General features: G+C 41.4%; 1 pseudogene; it reads left to right on the top strand.

Moving 5' to 3' along the window:
• Window positions 1-13,246: 13,246 nt before the first annotated feature.
• On the top strand, window positions 13,247-20,659 carry LOC120524077 (annotated as a pseudogene).
• Window positions 20,660-21,622: the final 963 nt, after the last annotated feature.

Genomic DNA, 21,622 nt, shown 5'->3' with positions numbered 1-21,622 from the left:
AAGAAGAAGAAAGTGAGGGCAGAGCCAAGGATCAAATGGTGGAAGTTGACAAAAGAAGACTGTAAGGTTGAGACTGGCACTGGGTGGCAGTGAAGAATCACCAGACAGCTGGGAAACTACAGCAGATGTAGTAAGGGTGACAGCAAGAAGGGTGCTTGGGGTGACATCTGGGCAGAGGAAGGAGGACAAGGAAACCTGGTGGTGGAATGAGGAAATACAGGAGAGTATAGAGAGGAAGAAGATGGCAAAGAAGAAGTGGGATAGTCAGAGAGATTCAGAAAGAAGACAAGAGTACAAGGAGATAAGGAGTAAGGTGAAGAGAGAGGTGGCGAAGGCTAAAGAAAAGACGTATGGTGAGTTGTATGAGAGGTTGGACACTAAGGAGGGAGAAAAGGACCGGTGGGCTACAGAGAGGGGCCAAGATGGGAAAGATGGGCAGCAGGTTAGGGTGATAAAGGATAAAGATGGAAACGTACTCACAAGCGAGGAGAGTGTGTTGAGAAGATGGAAAGAGTACTTTGAAAGGCTGATGAATGAAGAGAACGAGAGAGAGAAAAGGTTGGATGATGTGGACATAGTGAATCAGGAAAAGCAGCGGATTAGCAAGGAGGAAGTAAGGACAGCTATGAAGAGGATGAAAAATGGAAAGACCGTTGGTCCAGATGACATACCTGTGGAAGCATGGAGGTGTCTAGGAGAGATGGCAGTGGAGTTTTTAACCAGATTGTTTAATGGAATCTTGGAAAGTGAGAGAATGCTTGAGGAGTGGAGAAGAAGTGAACTGGTGCCGATATTTAAGAATAAGGGGGATGTGCAGGACTGCAGTAACTACAGGGGAATAAAATTAATGAGCCACAGCATGAAGTTATGGGAAAGAGTAGTGGAAGATCAGGTAAGAAGTGAGGTGATGATTAATGAGCAGCAGGATGGTTTCATGCCAAGAAAGAGCACCACAGATGAGATGTTTGCTCTGAGGATGTTGATGGAGAAGTAGGGAGAATGCCAGAAGGAGTTGCATTGTGTCTTTGTGGACCTGGAGAAAGCATATGACAGGGTGACTGAGAGGAGCTGTGGTATTGTATGAGGAAGTCGGGAGTGGCAGAGAAGTACGTTAGAGTTGTACAGGATATGTACGAGGGAAGTGTGACCGTGGTGAGGTCTGTGGTGGGAGTGACGGAGGTGGGATTAAATCAGGGATCGACTCTGAGGCCTTTCTTATTTGCAATGGTGATGGACCGGCTGACAACCAAAATTAGACTGGAGTCCCAGTGGACTGTGATTTTTGCTGATGACACTGTAATCTGTAGTGAGAGTAGGGAGAAGGTGGAGGAGACCCTGGAGAGCTGGAGATATGCTCTAGAGAGGAGAGGACTGAAGGTCAGTAGGACCTTCAGAATACATGTGTGTGAATGAGAGGAAGGTCAGTGGAATGGTGAGGATGAGGGAGTAGAGTTGGCGAAGGTGGATGAGTTTAAATACTTGGGATCAACAGTACAGAGTAATGGGGAGTGTGGAAGAGACGCGAAGAAGAGAGTGCAGGCAGGGAGGAGTTGGTGGAGAAGAGTGTCAAGAGTGATTTATGACAGAGTGAAAGGGAAGGTCTACAGGACGGTAATGAGACCAGCTGTGTTATATGGGCTGGAGACGGTGGCACTGACCAGAAAGCAGGAGACAGAGCTGGAGGTGGCAGAGTTAAAGATACTAAGACAAGGCATGACAAGGATGGATAGGATTAGAAATGAGGACATTAGAGGGTTAGCTTAAGATGGACGGTTGGAAGACAAATTCAGAGAGGCGAGATGGTGTTGGTTTGGACATGTGCAGAGGAGAGATGAGGGGTATATTGGGTGAAGGGTGCTAAAGATAGAGCTGCCAGGGAAGAGGAAAAGAGGAAGGCCTAAGAGAAGGTTTATGGATGTGGTGAGAGAGGACATGCAGGTTATGTGTGTAACAGAACAAGATGCAGAGGACAGAAAGATATGGAAGAGGATAATCAGCTGTGGTAAACCCTAACAGGAGCAGCCAGAGAAAGAAGAAGAAGATGAAGGTTGTCAGCTCTCAATCACACAGACTCCAACCCTATGACTAAAGACCAAATCAAACCCACTAGAAGGGTGAGCTGTGGATTTGTGGGACTGTGTCACTGGGTACATCAGACTACACGACTAACCTTCACTTGAGCAGACCACTGACTGCCTCTGACAAGCTAAGGTTATGTAAATGAAGGCTACGACTGAGAATCACTAGAAAATCTCATGTAATGTAAAGAGGTGGGGTCCAGAGGAAAGAAGAAGCCCATAAGGATAAGTGAGCCTTCACCAGTGGAGCAAAACTAGGCTTTGGGATCCTAAGAAGTCCCTGTGCCATTTGTATGAGTGAGTCTGGGCTCATAAGGGAATGCATCTGGTGTAAAATGGAAAACAAGCAGATGTGAAAGGCACTATAAAAAGAGATAGGGTAGCTAGATGTAAAGGACACTAAATAATAAACACATAGATGTTAAAGACATAGCATAGCTGATAGATAGATAGATACATAAATAGATAGATAAATAGGAAAGGCACTATATAATAGATAGATTGATTTGAAAGGCACTACAAATCAATAGATAGATAGATAGATAGATAGATAGATAGATAGATAGATAGATAGATAGATAGATAGATAGATAGATAGATAGTGTCAGGGATGCCAGGAGCAGCGGCCGGGACGCCGTGAGGGACCGGAAGAGGGTCAGAGCCCACCCTAGATCACGTGGGGGCCACGGGTACAGGGCATGGAAGCTCCACCCTATAGGAGCCCGTGGTCACTGCCAGGAGGCGCCCCAATGCCTTGGGGACTTGTTACCCCAGCACTTCCGCCACACTAGGAGGTGCTGGGGGAAAGATTTAGGACGGCACCCGGGGTGCGGCCAAAGGAGGAATGCCGGGAACACCTGGGGCTCATCCGGGGACTGTTTAAATTCCATTCATTCAGGGCTAGAGTCGGGTGGAAGGAGGACAAGGCAGAAGAGAGTGGAGGCGGCCCGAAGAAAGGCATTTGAGTGGCCAGGACTGTGTTGGGGTTTGTTCACTACTTTGGACTGGGTCTGAGTGACCATTTACTTGTATATATTTGTGTAAATAAACGTGTGGTGGTTTGATGAACAACATGTCCGGCTGTCTGTGTCCGGGCCGCTTCCACAATAGATAGATAGATAGATGTGAAAGGCACTATATTGTGGACAGGTAGATTGATCTGAAAGGCACTATATGATGCATAAATATATAATGAGATACTAAAGGCACTATATGATAGATAGATACTGTAAATAGTGAGATATGAAAGGCACTATATGGTAGTGTGGCAGACAACCAGGGATCTTGCCCCACCAGGAACCCTGGAAGAAGGACGGACCGGGAGAGGGGCACTATCTTTCCCTGGGTGCAAGAGAGCAGCCCCCCTGGGCCGTATCAGGGCCACAATCGTGGAATACCGGAGCTCATGCCTTTTTGGTTCTGTGGCCACCGCCAGGGGGAGCGGAACGACTTAACGAGCCCATTTGGACTGTGATGCAGCCACACCCAGAAGTGCAGCCTAATTAGGCTAATTACCACCTGAAGCACGGCTGGGTGGGCTATAAGAGGAGCCTGCAGCCACTACTCAAGGAGCTGGAGTCGGGTGGAAGAGGACAGAGCTTATGAGTAGGAGTGAAGTAAAGGACTGAGTGTAGCGTGGTGATCTGGAAACTTTGTGTTGTTGTGTGTGTCAGAAAATAAAGGGTGTATGTTTTGAAGACATCTGGAGCCTGTGTCTGTCTGTGCCAAGGCTGTTCTCTTATAATAGATAGATAGATAGATAGATGTTAAAGGCACTGTATTACAGAAATATTGATAGACATGAAAGACAGATATGGAAGAAGATGATACATTGTGGCAACCCCTAATGGGAGCAGCTGAAAGAAGAAGAATTAAGACACTATATACCCCAAAGAAGAAATATGCTATGTATTATATGTTATTGTGAATGGGAAAGAATGGGCATTTCTTCTTTCAGAAGGACCATTACCAAAATGTTGTACACATTTTTATAAAGATCAATTGATCAATTCATTATAAAGATCAGTGTCAATTAATTTTGCACTCCTAGTAACAGAAACAGCACAGTTACATTGAGCCACCGAATCCCATGCAACAAAGAACCCAACAAATACCAAAGCAAGTGCAACTAGGACAGTACATGTTGCTGGGTGGCTTTTTAAAAACTATTTGCATCTTTCAAATATCTCAAACTGTAGCCCCACACTCCTGCTGCCGCACCCCAGCTCCACTGTCCCTCCATTCTAAATGTCTTGTGATTCTGCACAGCCCAGACATGTTGATTTTCTTAAGATAGCCTGCAGCACCCTCTGCAGGAAGCCTTTGGCACTACTCGCCATCTATCTGTTTTGTGAGGGTCGACTTTTGAATATCTGTACAGTCGTGGCCAAATTTTGGAGAATGACACAAGTGTTGGTTTTCACCAAAGTTTGCTGCTTCAGTGCTTTTAGATCTTTTTATTCAGATGTTTCTATGGTCTACTGAAGTAGAATCACAAGCATTTCAGAAGTTTTAAAGGCTTTTATTGACAATGACATGAAGTTTATGCAAAGAGTCAATATTTGCAGTGTTGAGGATTGACCGCAAGTTCTCAATGGGATTAACGGTCTGGGGAGTTTCCTGGCCATGGACCCCAGATTTCGATGTTTTGTTCCCCGAGCCACTTAGTTATCACTGGAAAAGGCATTGTTGGTCACCAAACTGTTCTTGGATGGTTGGCAGGAGTAAACTTAAAACTTCATGTCATTGTCAATAAAAGCCTTTGAAACTTCTGAACTGCTTGCAATTCTAACTCTGTCTACCATAGAAACATCTGACAAAAAGATCTAAAGACACTGAAGCAGCAAACGATGTGAAAACCAACACTTGTGTCATTCTCCAAACTTTTGGCCACAGCTGTAAATATTCACCTCTCAAGGGGCTTGGCGTCCTGTCCAGGTATTGTTCCTTGTTTGCACCTGAGGCTTCTCCGTGACCCTGCCCTGGATAACCAGAATGAAATGAAGCAAAGAATAAAACTTGAACACTTTTTAGAAGTCAACTCTACACATGCAGTTACTCTGAAATTGTAACTCTGGGCAGCTTGCTGCATGGGATAATAATCTCTGTGAATTTTTGGTGGACTGAGAAGATAATCATCATCATCATCATCATCATCATCATCATCATCATCATCCTTGGGTGAAAAATGAAATGAAACCCGCAAATCATTGGCACTGCCTTCGTGACACACCTCATTGATTTCAATGGTCTTCTTTTCATTCTGTACGATCCCCATTATTGTTGGTGACCTCGGAGGTCCCCAGTGACGGGTTTCTTCATTTCGGTGCTTTGCTTACAAATCCGGCATTATGCAATTTTTTTTCTTTATTTTATGTTATGTTATGTTATTTATTTGTTTGTTTTTTTTTTTTCATCAAATACGGATTTGCGCTTTCCGAGTGGTTGTTGTGGCATATTGCGCTCCAAATCCGACGGCTACTTTGACTAATACGTCACCTCGCAGTCGAAATGAGCACCCCTGATGAGTTCGGTGCAGTTCTTCTCTCCGGTGGGGACGCAGATGACAGAGTTGACGAAGCAAAACAAAACGTGCAGGATTTGGGGACTCCCATTGACCACTTTTGTAAAAGGGCTCCTTATTTGTTTTCTTTAGTGGGTTTGTGTGGTTCCTCTTAGTGCCATTGCTTGACCAAGCACCATTTCATTTTGAGATGGGTCTTTGGCATAGAATTAATTTTTATATAGCACCTTTCTCACCACTCAAAGCACTTCAGTGAATGGGGTTGGGGTGGCCATGTCAACCACTACTAATGTGTAGCACCCACCTGGATGATGTCATGGCAGCCATTTTTGCACCAGTGTGCCCACCACAACATGAGCTATTAGGGGGTGAAGGAGTCAGATGAGTCAGTTAGCCAGTCAGAGATGGGTGGGGGGAGATCAGGGGGGCAGAATGTCCAGGCTGGGGTGGGCAGTTTAGTCAGTACATCTGGATACACCCAACTCTCCCCTACCCTAACTTACTCTTTACAAAGGGTGCCCAGGGATCTGAAGTTAATATTTCACACTTTGAAACGCTTCCTAATGTTTAGAAAAAAAAAAAAAAAATTTTAATGGAAGGCGGCTCGGTGGCGCAGTGGGTAGCGCTGCTGCCTCGCATTTAGGAGACTCGGGTTTGCTTCCCGGGTCCTCCATGTGTGGAGTTTGCATGTTCTCCCCGTGTCTGCGCGGGTTTCCTCCCACAGTCCAAAGACATGCAGGTTAGGTGCATTGGCGATCCTAAATTATCCCTAGTGGGTGTGTGTGTGTGCCCTGCGGTGAGATGGTGCCCTGCCCGTGCTTTGTTTCCTGCCTTGCACCCTGTGCTGGCAGGGATTTGCTCCAGCAGACCCCCATGACCCTGTAGTTAGGTTGGATAGAGCAGGTTGGATAATGGATGGGTGGATGTATCTTTAATGGATGGTAGCCCCCATGTGGTTATTTACTGTATGATATGGAGCCAGTTATGGAAATAAATATATATATATATATATATATATATATATATATATATATATATATATATATATATATATATAAAAGCCAAATACCACTGACTCACTCATCAACAAATCTCCTGAACCATGATGACTTGGGAGTTGAAATTTAGAATGTAGCTTACCCTTGGCCCATAGGTGCTCACTAAGAAACGTTTTTAAAAATTTCGTGGTCCAAGCGCATTCTGTCTTTATGTCTGTCCGCTGTTCACCAGAGAATTACTTAACGGATTTAGATCGGGTCGTTTGCTTAAAATTTAAATGAACATTCCTTTGATTTTGTGACTTTCTCATTGCGATAAGTATCATAGTTTGCTTGTGGTACCAATGTATTAGTGTGTAACCGAGAGAGACTCATCGGGCTGTGGCGCCTTTCTCACTCATGCGTCTGCCTCAGGGCGTAACCTTAACTCCGCTCAGTTAGCGAACGAGAAAATTACTTAACGGCTTTGGAAAACATCTTGTATCACTCCTGTCCCAAAGGTATCACATCCTAGTGAGCTGAATGACTTCTGGCCTGTTGCTCTGACGTCACATCTGATGAAGACCATGGAGCGGCTGCTGCTTCACTACCTGAGGCCACAGGTCCGCCACGCCCTTGACCCTCTGCAGTTTGCATACCAGGAGAAGGTGGGAGCGGAGGATGCCATCATCTATATGCTACACCGATCCCTCTCCTACTTGGACAGAGGCAGTGGTGTTGTAAGAATTATGTTTCTGGACGTCTTTAGCGCCTTCAACACCATCCAACCTCTGCTCCTTAGAGACAAGCTGACTGAGATGGGAGTGGATTCACACCTGGTGGCATGGATTGTGGACTATCTTACAGACAGACCTCAATATGTGCGTCTTGGGAACTGCAGGTCTGACATTGTGTTCAGCAATACAGGGGCGCCGCAGGGGACTGTACTTTCTCCGGCCCTGTTCAATCTATATACATCAGACTTCCAATATGACTCGGAGTCCTGCCACGTGCAAAAGTTCACTGATGACACTGCTATTGTGGGCTGCATCAGGAGTGAGCAGGAGGAGGAGTACAGAAAGTTAATCAAAGACTTTGTTAAACGGTGCGACTCAAACCACTTACACCTTAACACCAGCAAGACCAAGGAGCTGGTGGTGGATTTTAGGAGGCCTAGGCCCCTCATGGACCCTGTGATCATCAGAGGTGACTGTGCTGAGGGTGCAGACCTTTAAATATCTGGGAGTGCAGCTGGATGACAAATTGGACTGGACTGCCAATACTGATGCTCTGTGTAAGAGAGGACAGAGCCGACTATACTTTCTGGGAAGATTGGCATCCTTCAACATCTGCAGTAAGATGCTGCAGATGTTCTATCAGACGGTTGTGGCGAGTGCCCTCTTCTACGCAGTGGTGTGCTGGGGTGGCTGCATAAAGATGAAAGACGCCTCACGCCTGGACAAACTTGTTAAGAAGGCAGGCTCTATTGTAGGATTAAAGTTGGACAGTTTAACATCTGTGGCAGAGCGACGGGCATTAAGCAAACTCCTGTCAATCATGGAGAATCCACTGCATCCACTGAGCAGGATCATCTCCAGGCAAAGGAGTAGCTTCAGTGACAGACTTTTGTCACTGTCCTGCTCCACTGACAGACTGAGGAGATCGTTCCTCCCCCACACTATGCGACTCTTCAATTCCCACGGGGGAGTAAATGCGAACATTAATTTTATTTTAATTCTTTTCATTTTTATTACTATTTAATTTAATATTGTTTCTTTGTATCTGTATACTGCTGCTGGATTATGTGAATTTCCCCTTGGGATTAATAAAGTATCTATCTATCTATCTATCTATCTATCTATCTATCTATCTATCTATCTATCTATCTATCTATCTATCTATTATATAGTGCCTTTCACATCTATCTATCTATCTATCTATCTATCTATCTATCTATCTATCTATCTATCATATAGTGCCTTTCACATCTATCTATCTATCTATCTATCTATCTATCTATCTATCTATCTATCTATCTATCTATCTATCTATCTATCTATCTATCTATCTATCTATAATTTGCTTGAATATTCCAGTTGATTTTGCAGTTTCTCTCATTGCGCTAGCTAGGGTTGCCACCCGCCCTTTAAAATACGGAATCGCCCCGTATTTACGAATGAAATTGCGCTTGGCCCCCAAGGGATGTGGCCCCCGCTGCAGTATGCATCCCTTATTTTTTTGTATTAAAAGTGGTAACCCTAGCGCTAAGAATCATAGTTCGCTTGCAGGAGCGATATATTCGTGCTAATCCGAGACAGAGGCTTGCAGGCTGAGGGGGGTAGAGAGCTGGCCGGGGCCCTCCTCACTGTCCTGTTTCACTAATAGGGCTCGTTTATGCTTCACGCTCTGAACGCACACATCACGGCTGCCACGCGTTCCCAGCGTGCATTTGACTCGTCCTCTGAGCAGGTCCTCGGAAATTAACGCTACGCATGCGCGAGTTGCAGTACCAGCAAAAAGTCGGGGGGATTATTTATCTAGGGGTGTTGGCGGCGCAGTGTGCTGAAAGTTGGAATGTGGCGTCAGAGGCTCTGTTTACTTTTTACATGTGACAGAAAGCCGCTTTGATGATCCTACAGGATCGATGTGCGTGCATCCATGTTTGATGAATGCCGACATACAGATGCATTCGTGGTGCTTTTGTATTCAAGCGTTGCATATTTTCGATCGTAATGACACGATACATTTTAAAAGTCTCACATACCATCTCCTTTTTCTGAGGCTTCCTCGGGACCTGACAGCAGTGGCAAAAAGCAATAGATCGCCACACAGAACATGTTACATGTATGATATTTCAACTCTCTGCACATTTAGAATCCTTAGCTTTATACTTGATATCACTTTCATGATGAAATGCATTAAAGTGTGTATGTTACAGTTTACAGATAAGTCGTTAACTTCATTTAAATGATGAACACTGTTAATAATTACACACATGGGGTGACATGGTGGCGGAGCGATAGCACTGCTGTCTCACAGGGACTCACATTGCTGGTATTCCCTGCCTGGAGTTTACATGTTTTCCTGCTGGGTTTCCTCAGTGTGCCCCGGTTTCCCTCCAAAGGGATTTGGTGACACTAAAATGACACCAGTGTATGTGTGTGCTTCTATTCACTCTGCGATGAGCTGTTGCCCCGTCTAGGGATTGTTTCTGCCTCGTGCTCAGTGCTTTCTGAAATGGACATATCCCTGGATTGATGGATTTAATCATTAAAATCCTTTTCAGAGATATTGCGGTACGGAGTCATCAGAATTTAATGGGTGTTACAGGCAATTCACAACACAGCGAAGCCAAACCTGTTCTCACCGTGATGATATCTCGCACTGCCACCTGGTGGATTCTTTCAGAATTACGTAAAGTTTGTTCGCAAGTATAAACAGCGAAACACTTCCGTAGAGCGCGTGTGACGTCGCTTGAAGTACAGCACATCAGGAAAGTATTCACAGCGCATCACTTTTTCCATATTTTGTTATGTTAAAGCCTTATTCCAAAATGGATTACATTCATTTTTTTCCTCAGAATTCTAAACACAACTCCCCATAATGACAACGTGAAAAAAGTTTACTTGAGGTTTATGCAAAATTATTAAAAATAAAAAAATTGAGAAAGCACATGTACATAAGTATTCACAGCCTTTGTCATGAAGCTCCAAACTGAACTCAGATGCATCCTGTTTCGCCTGATCATCCTTGAGATGTTTCTGCAGCTTCATTGGAGTCCACCTGTGGTCAATTCAGTTGACTGGACATGATTGGGAAAGGCACACACTTGTCTATAGAAGGTCCCACAGTTGGCAGTTCATGTCAGAGCATAAACCAAGCATGAAGTCAAAGGAATTGTCTGTAGACCTCCAAAACAGGATTGTCTCGAGGCACAAATCTGGGGAAGGTTACAAAAAAGTTCTGCTGCTTTGAAGGTCCCAATGAGCACAGTGGCCTCCATCATCCGTAAGTGGAAGAAGTTCGAAACAACCAGGACTCTTCTTAGAGCTGGCCGGCCATCTAAACTGAGTGATCCGGGGAGAAGGGTCTTAGTCAGGGAGGTGACCAAGAACCTGATGGACACTCTGTCAGAATTCCAGGGGTCCTCTGTGGAGAGAGGAGAACCTTCCAGAAGGACAACCATCTCTGCAGCAATCCACCAATCAGGCCTGTATGGTAGAGTGGTAAGATGGAAGCCACTCCTTAGTAAAAGGCACATGGCAGCCCGCCTGGAGTTTGTCAAAAGGCACCTGAAGGACTCTCAGACCATGAGAAACAAAATTCTCTGGTCTGATGAAACAAAGATTGAACTCTTTGGTGTGAATGCCAGGCGTCACGTTTGGAGGAAACCAGGCACCGCTCATCACCAGGCCAATACCATCCCTACAGTGAAGCATGGTGGTGGCAGCATTAGGAACTGGGAGACTAGTCAGGATAAAGGGAAAGATGACTGCAGCAATGTACAGAGACATCCTGGATGAAAACCTGCTCCAGAGCGCTCTTGACCTCAGACTGGGGCGACGGTTCATCTTTCAGCAGGACAACGACCCTAAGCACACAGCCAAGATATCAAAGGAGTGGCTTCAGGACAACTCTGTGAATGTCCTTGAGTGGCCCAGCCAGAGCCCAGACTTGAATCTGATTGAACATCTCTGGAGATCTTAAAATGACCGTGCACGACGCTTCTCATCCAACCTGATGGAGCTTGAGAGGTGCTGCAAAGAGGAATGGGCGACACTGGCCAAGGATAGGTGTGCCAAGCTTGTGGCATCATATTCAAAAAGACTTGAGGCTGGAATTGCTGCCAAAGGTGCATCGACAAAGTATTGAGCAAAGGCTGTGAATACTTATGGACATGTGATTTCTCAGTTTTATTATTTTTAATAAATTTGCATAAACGTCAAGTAAACTTTTTTCACGTTGTCATTATGGGGTGTTGTGTAGAATTCTGAGGAAAAAAATGAATTTAATCCATTTTGGAATAAGGCTGTAAGATAACAAAATGTGAAAAAAGTGATGCGCTGTGAATACTTTCTGGATGCAATGTATAAACCTGGCCATACGTGTAGCGAAACCGCGGGGGTATGCTAGTAAATAAATAAATGGAACCTTCTTGTGGATAGGTCTTGGTTCCCCTATCACTCTGAAGAACCCCTCTGGCACCTTTCCTTTTAAGAGTGTACTGTGCACCGCTACCCCGTATGTCAAAGCGCCTTTCCTGTACCCATGGGCGCACTGGGCACATGCCGTATCCCCGAACAGCATCAAGTGGGAGAGGACCCACTCTATGTGTGCTCAATTCAGCAAAAGTCCAAATTGGAAATCAGGTCATCGGGCATAAAAGTCACGTAAAGTGTACGGTGATGTTCAATGGTGCGTGCACCACCAGAGCGCACATTTACCGAATCAAGAGCAGCGCTTTACGTTTTACGCAGTTCGTCTCTTCCAGTATTGTAGTCTGCCGTTTCTTTTTCAATTCACTTTTTAGAAGTAATAAACAAGTTTGAGCAGAGAAAAGCCAAGTAGCATCAGACCGATGCTAAGAAGATAACATCTCCTTCAGCAGCCTCTGTCGGCTTATCTCGGTCGGCCACTTACTTGTTTGAACTCCGCCGCTAATGTTGACTGATTGTGAAAAGAACAGAAATGCTCGGCTTTAATCTTCGCTAAAAGCGCCTTTCACAGCTCTTCACGTCGGCGCGGTGTTGAGTTTCTGTAACAGAACACCCAGCCGGCGGAGAGAAGAAGCTCCAGAAGGAAAGACAAACAGATTATCGCACCGGAGAAGACCCCCCATCCACCCCCTTCTCTCTCTCTCTCTCGGAAGAGTGTCTCACCTGGCTGGACTCGGCGTTCATGGACTCGTGGGTGTGGAGGTGTGAAGAACACAGTGTCATTTCAGGGCTCGTTGAAGTGAGGAGACGATTGTTCCATTAATACATCTCGAAGGTATAAAACAGACATGCCGGTAGAATCAGGCGATCCATTTCTTATCCAGCAGCCAATTAATTATACTAATAATTTATTAATACAACGCCTTTAATAATAAAGTGCAACAATACTTCTGTCTGTATCTCCCATTACATGTGGAGGGTCTGTGTTTTCCCTGTGCTTCCATTGACATCTCCTTACAGTATGATGACTTGCTTTTAGTCTGATTGGTAAAATAAATGAGTGATATTGATTGTATTTACCGTGATACATCTGCATCTCCTACAGGGGGCTTTCTGCCTTCTTAATTATAACCAATTCTTAAATCAACACTGTCATAGAGGACATGGGTTGGCAGGCACCACCTCCTCAGTGGATAGTTCTTTACCTGGCCAAAAAGAATAAAGGAAGGATATGGATGTATGGGCATCCTGACCAAGATGGTCAGTGGCACCAATCCAGTAGGGAGGCCATTATCAGGGAAGGACAGAGGATGACTCCCTTCTGACGCCCCGGACACCGGATGGTAATGATCCTCTGGTATGTCAGGGCTGCATTGTACACTGTAAAAATTGCCAGGATTTCACAGGTGTTAACTGTAAGTTTTCACAATAAAATACTGTATTCAGAATTTTTGTTGTAATCACAGTAAGATACGCTGTCGTCTGTCAAAAGACAGCAAATTACTGTAAAATTGTATTTGGAGAAGACCCCGTTGCACTGTGGGATATTACATGCTCAGAGAGTGGAAGAAAGTAATAAAATGGCGTTGTAGTGTGCTTGTTACTTATACAAACGGTAATTAACTTAACATTCATTGCCTTTCTCCATTATCATTATAATAATTTCTGTTTTGTATTGTTAGAGAGGAAGTTATGCAGTCATTTTAAGACTTTACCACGGAGTGTATTAGAAAACTTACATACTGCGCGCTTTCAGTTTGTACTTTCTCACATTGTTTGAGTACGTGCAGTTTCGTTTAATTTCAGTTTGTGCATTTCTCAATCTACTTTAAATCATGCCTTTCAATATATATTAATGTTTACAGCTGTAATTAGTGATTTCTTTCATAAAATTTAAGTTCTAGCATTTTCAAACCGTTTCATTTTGTGCATTTTTTTAACTCGTGTCTTATCTTATAGCTTCAGGAAAGCGTTTTCATATTGTTTCAATGTCAGCTTTTTCATGTAGTTTTAGTTCATGTATTTTTAAACAGTTTTAATTTGTGCATTTTGATTAAGTTTATGTGCTTTTGTTTTCAACTGTGATTAAAGATGTTAGCTCAGGAATAGCATAAATATATATATATAAATATAAATAAATTAATTTATGGTAAACTCCACAGGCAAAAGTAATACATGGAAGCAAATGTATTGATTTAAGCACGGTTGATAGAAATTTGACTTCAAATGGTATTTTAATGGATTCTTACTGGTTTAACTTTTTTGTAGATACATAGTGTAGTTTTTTTGTGTGTGTGTTAACATTTCCCTTTGGGATCCAAACCATATTGCATTTTCCACATTTTTTAGTTATTGTTAGCTGGTCTGTGTTAGAAAAGGCAGTCTTAGCAAGGTATTTTTGACTCTATTAGCCATTAAATAAAATTGCCTATCAATTCACAATGTTCCATTGTAAATTTAGTAAGTGCCAGTATATCTGTAGTAATGTTACTCAGTTTATTCAACACACAAAGCTGCACAGTAACACTCCCAATTATCATTATCAGTGTGGTGTGCCTACGTGTTCTCGGATGTACCGCAAAGCCAGTGTTCTGAAAACACACATATATAGAGACCATAAGGAAGCAGTTCCTACTCTGCGGCACTACAGGCAGTTCATTACACCTCTAAACTGTGTGGTTCAGTCATGTGAAGTTAAGTGTGACGCTTTGACCTCTTTCATAAAGCATTTAAAATCACACATAAAACAAGGACTGAAAATCAAATGCCCATTCAGAGGTTGTGAGAGCATTTTACAGTTAAGTCAAGTTTAGCCTCGCATATTTCAAGGAAACATAGAGGCTCAGAGGACCTAGATGATTCAATTCTAGATACATCTGTTCCCATGGATCCCTTTGGTGTTCCTAGTCAGACAGATTCAAATATTTTTGATGAGGATGATTGTGAACCAGAAAGGCCACTGGCTGTGGATGAAACTTTGTTTTTACAAAACATTACACTTCTTTATCTGAAATTACAAGCTAAGGTATTGTTACCAGCAAGTACCATACAGACAATCATTGAGGACTTTCAAAATGCCCATGACATTGGACTTTCACATTTACTTAAGATTCTGATTGAGAAATTGAAGGCACTTGGAATTCCAGAGGCCACTATAAGTGACATAATTGATGAAATGAACAGGGGATCTCCTTAAGATGTATAACAAGGAACTTCTAAGTACAGAACAAAAGAGAAAGACTGTATTTAAAAAGAATTTTAACTATGTTGAGCCCGTACCCTTGTTTCTCGGCACTGATGAAAATGGCAAAGAATGCTTTGCCCAGTATGTACCAATACAAGAGACTTTACTTGCATTGTTCAAAAGCGAGTCTGTAAGAGAACAGTATGCCTTAGCACATTCTCAAGCATCCACTGAAAATGTCTATAAGGATGTTGGAGATGGAGAGGGAGTTCGAAGTAATCCACTATTGAAAATAGAACCTTCTTCTATTGGTTTGATTTTATATCAGGATGCCTTTGAGGTTGTAAACCCACTTGGTTCAGGGAGAAAAAAACATAAAGTTTTAGCTGTATACTTAACCCTGGCTGAAATTTTGCCACATAATAGATCCACTACAGCTCACATGCAACTTGTTCTCTTATGTAGGGAGCAGAACTTAAAATACTTTGGAGTGACCAAAATTTTTGAATCTTTGATCAAGGACCTCAAATTTCTAGAAGAGAGAGGGATTTTGATAAGTGATGGCAGATTTGTAAAAGGCACTCTGATTGCCATTTCAGGAGACAACTTGGGATCCCATTGTATTGGAGGTTTTCTGGAAAACTTCAGTCGGGCTGATCGTTTTTGCCGCTACTGTGAAATAGATAAAGCAAAATTTATTAAAGAACCATACTTGTGTGGTGCTGTGAGGACAATACAGTCATATAAATGTCATGTTCAGGGTTTAGACCCTGCTGTATCAGGTATCAAGTGTGACTCTCCTTTTAACCAACTTTCTTATTTCCATGTTTGCCAGCCTGGGCTCCCACCGTGTCTAGCCCATGACTTGTTTGAAGGTATTGTGTCGTATGACCTCGCTTTGTTTGTTGGTCATTTAATACATGAGAAGCACTTCACTTACTTGCAATTAAACAGATGTAAGAACCAATTCAAATATCAGGGAAATGATGGCAATGACAAACCTGCAGATGTTTCCCCTGGTAGTGAACGACTAAATGGACATGCAGTTCAAAATTGGTGTTTTCTTAGATTGTTACCTCTCTTGATAGGTGACAGAATTCAAGATCCCTGTGAAAACGAGGTATGGCAACTCCTTTTACAACTAAGAGAGGTAGTGGAGCTTGTCTGTGCACCAGCTATTGCAGCAGGCCAAGTAGCATATCTCAAAGTCATAATTGAAGAATATCTACACAGTAGGAAAAAGCTTTTCCCTAATCACCCTTTAAGGCCTAAGCATCATTATATGTGCCATTATCCTGAACTTATACTCCACTTTGGTCCACTTATTCGCCTTTGGACATTAAGGTTTGAAAGTAAGCACTCATTTTTCAAAACATGTGCCAGAAAGCTACACAACTTTAAAAATCTGTGCAAAACACTGGCAGAAAGACATCAGCTCCTTCAGGCTTACTTGAGTGCAGGCAGCCTGTTCCCTCCAGTTGTACAGGTACACAGGGGTACACAGTTTTTTGTGAATGATTATAATGACAAAATCAGAGAATCTGTTGCCAGTTATAATTTTGAGTCACAGTCTACAGTGGCAGGCAATGAAGTGACTGTGAAAGGCACAGCATACAGGAAAGGAATGTTTGTTTTGCTTGGAAGTAGAGATGAAGAACTTTATGTTGGGAAGATTATTCTGGTCCTTACTGTCCACGATTCTGCATACTTTGTTACAGAGAAGCATACCTTTGTGAAGTTGAGAGATATAGGTGTCTATTGTAAATTAGGAGTAGTCCAAAAGGATTATGTTTGTATAAAGCAAGATGATTTGCTTGACTACTACCCACTTCCGGCTTATAATGTGTGTGACCTACTGCTAATTGTTCTTCATCATTCTTTTTTAGAAATTGTGTAAGTAGAAAGGATAGATAAATAATGGAGTAGGAAGAGTCTGTGAGGTTCTTTTAAAGAACACATATATGTATATAGGACTTTGTATATATATGTCTTTTAAATAACATCTTTGTATTGTGGTGAAAGTATTATAGAAGGATATGATTCAGAAATTGCCTTTGAAGATTCCAGCACATTTACCTATAAATGAAGAGTTAAATTTTCTAATTCAATTGAAATCAAACTGAGATAGGGATAGTCTGTAGTTTGTGAATGCTTTCACTTCTTGGAGTACTCACTAGTGCCTGAATAAAACATAAAATCATACAGAGATACAATTGTAGCAAATAACGCATTACTGATAATAAACAAATAATCAAGGGTTTTATGAATTAATTGGTTGATATTTGACTGTCTGCTCCCAACTCTCTTTTAGAAAATGAGTCAAGACATAAGGGAAGTGGTGCTATCTATTTTGCCAAGCCTCTCAAATGAATCCTTAACATCTCTTCTTGAACGGTTAGAAGAGCTTGGTGTGGAAAGCAGAGAAGACCTTGCTTTTGTACAAGAGAAGGATCTGGAGAAACACATTAGGCCAATCCAGTGTCGCAAACTGTTAAACAGCATTAAAAATGAAGGTAAATATATATTTTGATAACTGCCATTGGTAAGCTGAACAATTAACACTGAAGTTCAAAGATTATTGAAGGGCAACTCATTGACCTGAAAAATCATGTCTTTCTCTTACTAGTGTCCTTCATTCTGTTTCTTTTCAGTGGCTACCAATATAATATATTGAACAGGAAGAATGTAATTTATCATAAATTAATTTAGTGTGCTGCTTTTTTGTTTTTTTTCCATTGATCTTTTTTGCTATCATCTCTAGGACTTGTAACAGTTCAAAGTGAACTGGATGCTGCTGCCTCTTCATCCCTCTCATCAAGCCCCATGAGCACTCCACTCATCCTATCTTCTAACTCCTCAAGCAGTTCAAACTCCTCTGTTTCTTCGTCCCCACATCCTGGCAGGCCATGGTATGCAGAGTTCAAAGTCAATTGGAATAGGATGCCAGCAGCAATTCAAAAAGCAGTGGCAAATCAAACAAGACCATCACCAGGAGACAGAAAAGATATGGTGAAAGCAGTGGTAGATCAGATGCTTGAACATGATCTTAACCCAACTAGAGCAATGTGTCACAGCGTAGTCCGAGGAATTGTAAGGGAACACCCAAAAAGTTTTGCGGATGTTGGAAAAAAAGGAGACATGGTTGGAGAGGGCTGCCACTCTCTTCTTCAGCAAATTAAAACAAGAGTGGAATATAAAAACAGAACAAATACTCTTGCAAGGCGACGAGAGAGAGAAGGTCCCACACTAATGCAGCAGGGGAGGCAAGAGGCCCTGTAGATCAGTATGGATGTGTGAGGTGGTGTCCTGTAGAACTGCCAGCTGGAGAAACGGAGGCATCATTAGATGACATGAAAATGCAGCTACTTAAAATATTCTCCGAGTTAGGGATGAGTGGAGCAGAGAAAGCTGAACCTCTTATGGAGAAGACCTATATCCACCAGCCGATACCTTAATGGAGTGCCTGCACCACACATTGCACAAGTTCAGAAGGAATGGCCTTTCCTTTTCTCTCAAAGATGTCTTTACTCCCACTTTAGGCTTCTAACAGACATATCTATCCTCAGCAAGCTGCAAGAGGCACTGGACAATAAAGGCAGTACAATTATAAAGTTCTGCCAGGAACTAAGCCATCATTCAGGAATTCAGGATGTGCTGTCTAAGTTTGAACCAGAGGTTTCAGTTAAGGCTGCATGTGTCCTTCTCCTCCTGATGGCATACTTTAAGGAGCCCAAGGATGCAATCCTACTTCAAGCAGATGTAAGTAATTGTTTTACAGATAGAAAACTGAGTTTTGCTTACAATAGACCAGGAACCCAACTGGCATTGAAAATGCTTTAGAGTTGAATTTATTTTTTATATTTTTCTAAAAATTAATGCCTTGAAATTTTAGAAAATTAATATGGTATCTTGAGGAGTGCTGGATGTGCTTGATTTTTTATATAGCAGTAAATGTTCAGTATTCTATATGAAGAACTAGTTTGATAGAAACAATAAGATGAATATGATGGCTCAACTCAACCTGACTAAGAGTAAAAAAGGTAGGTGCCAATGCTGGAACTCGGGTAGACAATACAGTATATTAACCTTCATACTTGTATTCATACACTCTTAATCTCCCATGTAGACACACAGTTCTCTGACTACTGAATTTTAGTAAAATACACACCTTGCTAAATCTACTGTAGAATTGTGAATCACTGGGGTCAAGGGATTTTCTTCTGCCATCATTTTTACTCTTCAGTAAGGGATATACAGTACACACTGTACTGTACATATATCCAGCATATTTTAAAGTTATGTATTACTGTATTTTACAGACATGTGCCACAGGTGCTGATGTTCAGAGGACAATGATGCTACCAAGCACACCCCGCTTGATTATACAAGGTAATGTTAACAACACATGTAGCTTATAGTGTCAGCAACTTTAGTAGTATGTAAACCTGTATTACCTTCTCATATATGTTTTGAAGGTCTGTGCAGCTGCTCTTTACTTTGCAAAGACCAGAAGAACAGCGTGCAGACCTTTAATAGTTGTAATCTAAGACCCTGTGTTAGCGACCCATTCCTTTCACACTGTTGTTCATTAAGAATTCCACTTCTTTGCATAAGTACGTGATGAATATCTTTTTTATTTCAGATGACATGATGAAGCCTAAAGCCTGGATGTTGTCAATTGAAGGACAAGTGGTCATGGGACCACATCATGATTTTGTCAATGGTATTGCTACAATCTTTGCAAGTTATTACAACTTTAACTTGCAGTATCCTGAAGATGCCTCATCCACATTGGAGTTTATCCAAAGGTAAACTAACACACTGACATTGTAGATAACACTAGCAAGGGTAATAGTGAGACTAGTAAATCACCACAACATTGTTAAAATGGCAGAGAAATTGTGTTTGGCTTTCCTACTTAGGAGGAGTGTTAGGCATCAGTATTCTGTAGAAAGGAACAGCACTTAATGTCTTTTGAAAAACAGTGTGAAATAGCTCAAATAAAACTAATAGCTTCTATATTTTGTTTACAGGTTTTTTTTGGGTATTAACCCAGAGTCGGGCTCAAAATCAAAAAAGAAACACGGACACATCAACCAACAAGTCTGCACACTTTTGAGGAAACTAATTGATTTTGAATGGATGTCAATGTAGACATTTTCAGAAAGGACTCCTAATAATTCAAATTGATTTAAAGTGTTTTAATCCCCTGTTTTGCCTCAGTTTAATTTCTATCTTGCTGTCTTTAAAAATGTTACACTGCTTTATAATTACATTTTTGTTTTTTAACATTATCGTTTAAATGTTAAACACTGGAGTTTATATCTTTAATTTAATTTCTTAAAATATACCTTTTAAAAGGGAAATGCTTTCAGAATTATTGATTGCTTTTCACTTGACCCTTTCAGATGTCTGCATATCTGGAAAAAGTAGCACATATTTACAAATAATACACTGTTGACTACTAGACAGCCATAATAACTGCGGGCACTGAGGTACAGTATGTGCAAGTTGTTTACTACAGAGGATTTTAGATATACAGTACAGTAAAAAATGTGTTTTTGTTTCTTGTACATATACTTACTGTATGTGAGGTTTAGATAATTTTGTTTGTGCAATTTAAAAAAAAAAGTTGAACTGCCTGTTAAGACTTTTATTGAATTTAAAAGTGTATACTTGAGGTATTCTGTGCATTTAACGTTTGAAGAAACACTGCTGAATAAATATGCAAAACACATACAGTAATGTGTTTTTGTTTTATTTTTGTTTAACTTTATTAATTTTCAATAATTTAAAGATTATATGTGTTGTAAAGTGACTGATAAAAGTCTAATCCTGACTACAGGGACACTGATGGAAACATTTTGTACAAACATCATACAGAAAACCACAAATGCAAGGAACAAGTGAACAAGTAGTGAGATGGACAAGGGGACTTTAGAGACCTTCAGAACTTAACTTGATGTAAATTTGGGAAAATTTGGTAAATAGGATGGGTGATCAAGGTTGTTTTAATGTCCTTTACAGTATTTAATGTTGTTATTGCACCTGTAAATTTACAGTAAATTACTGGCTACTGAGTTGCATTACTTTTACAGTTAGCATGTAAAAATACAGTAGATTAATGTAAATTGAAAATGGTTAATTATTGTAATTCAACAGTAACATACTGCTACATCACAGTAATTTTCTTGCCCAGTTTACTGTGAAGTCACAGTGTGGTATGGTAATTTTATTGTAATGTACTGTAATATGATACAGTAAAATACTGTAAAAGTAATGCAACTAGTAGCCAGTAATTTACTGTAAATTTACAGTGAAATTTTTTACAGTGTAGTTGTAGTTTTGCTGGGAAGCTCTGTTGAGGTTCTTGAGTGCAACCAGAGGGACCTGCTGGAATCAGACTTGCTCCTGTTATGGAGAGGTCCCACCAGACCCTTTCATATCTATCTATCTATCTATCTATCTATCTATCTATCTATCCTATAGTGCCTTTCAGATCTATCTATCTATCATATAGTGCCTTTCAGATCTATCTATCTATAATATAGTGCCTTTCAGGTCTGTCTATCTATCTATCTATCTATCTATCTATCTATCTATCTATCTATCTATCTATCTATCTATCTATCATATAGTGCCTTTCAGGTCTATCTATCTATCTATCTATCTATCTATCTATCTATCTATCTATCTATCTATTA

Source organism: Polypterus senegalus, chromosome 2 (genome assembly GCF_016835505.1).
Source record: "Polypterus senegalus isolate Bchr_013 chromosome 2, ASM1683550v1, whole genome shotgun sequence".
Classification (NCBI taxonomy): Eukaryota; Metazoa; Chordata; class Cladistia; order Polypteriformes; family Polypteridae; genus Polypterus; species Polypterus senegalus.
The sequence above is the reverse complement of the archived record's forward strand: the minus strand, read 5'-3'. Positions and strand labels throughout refer to the sequence as shown.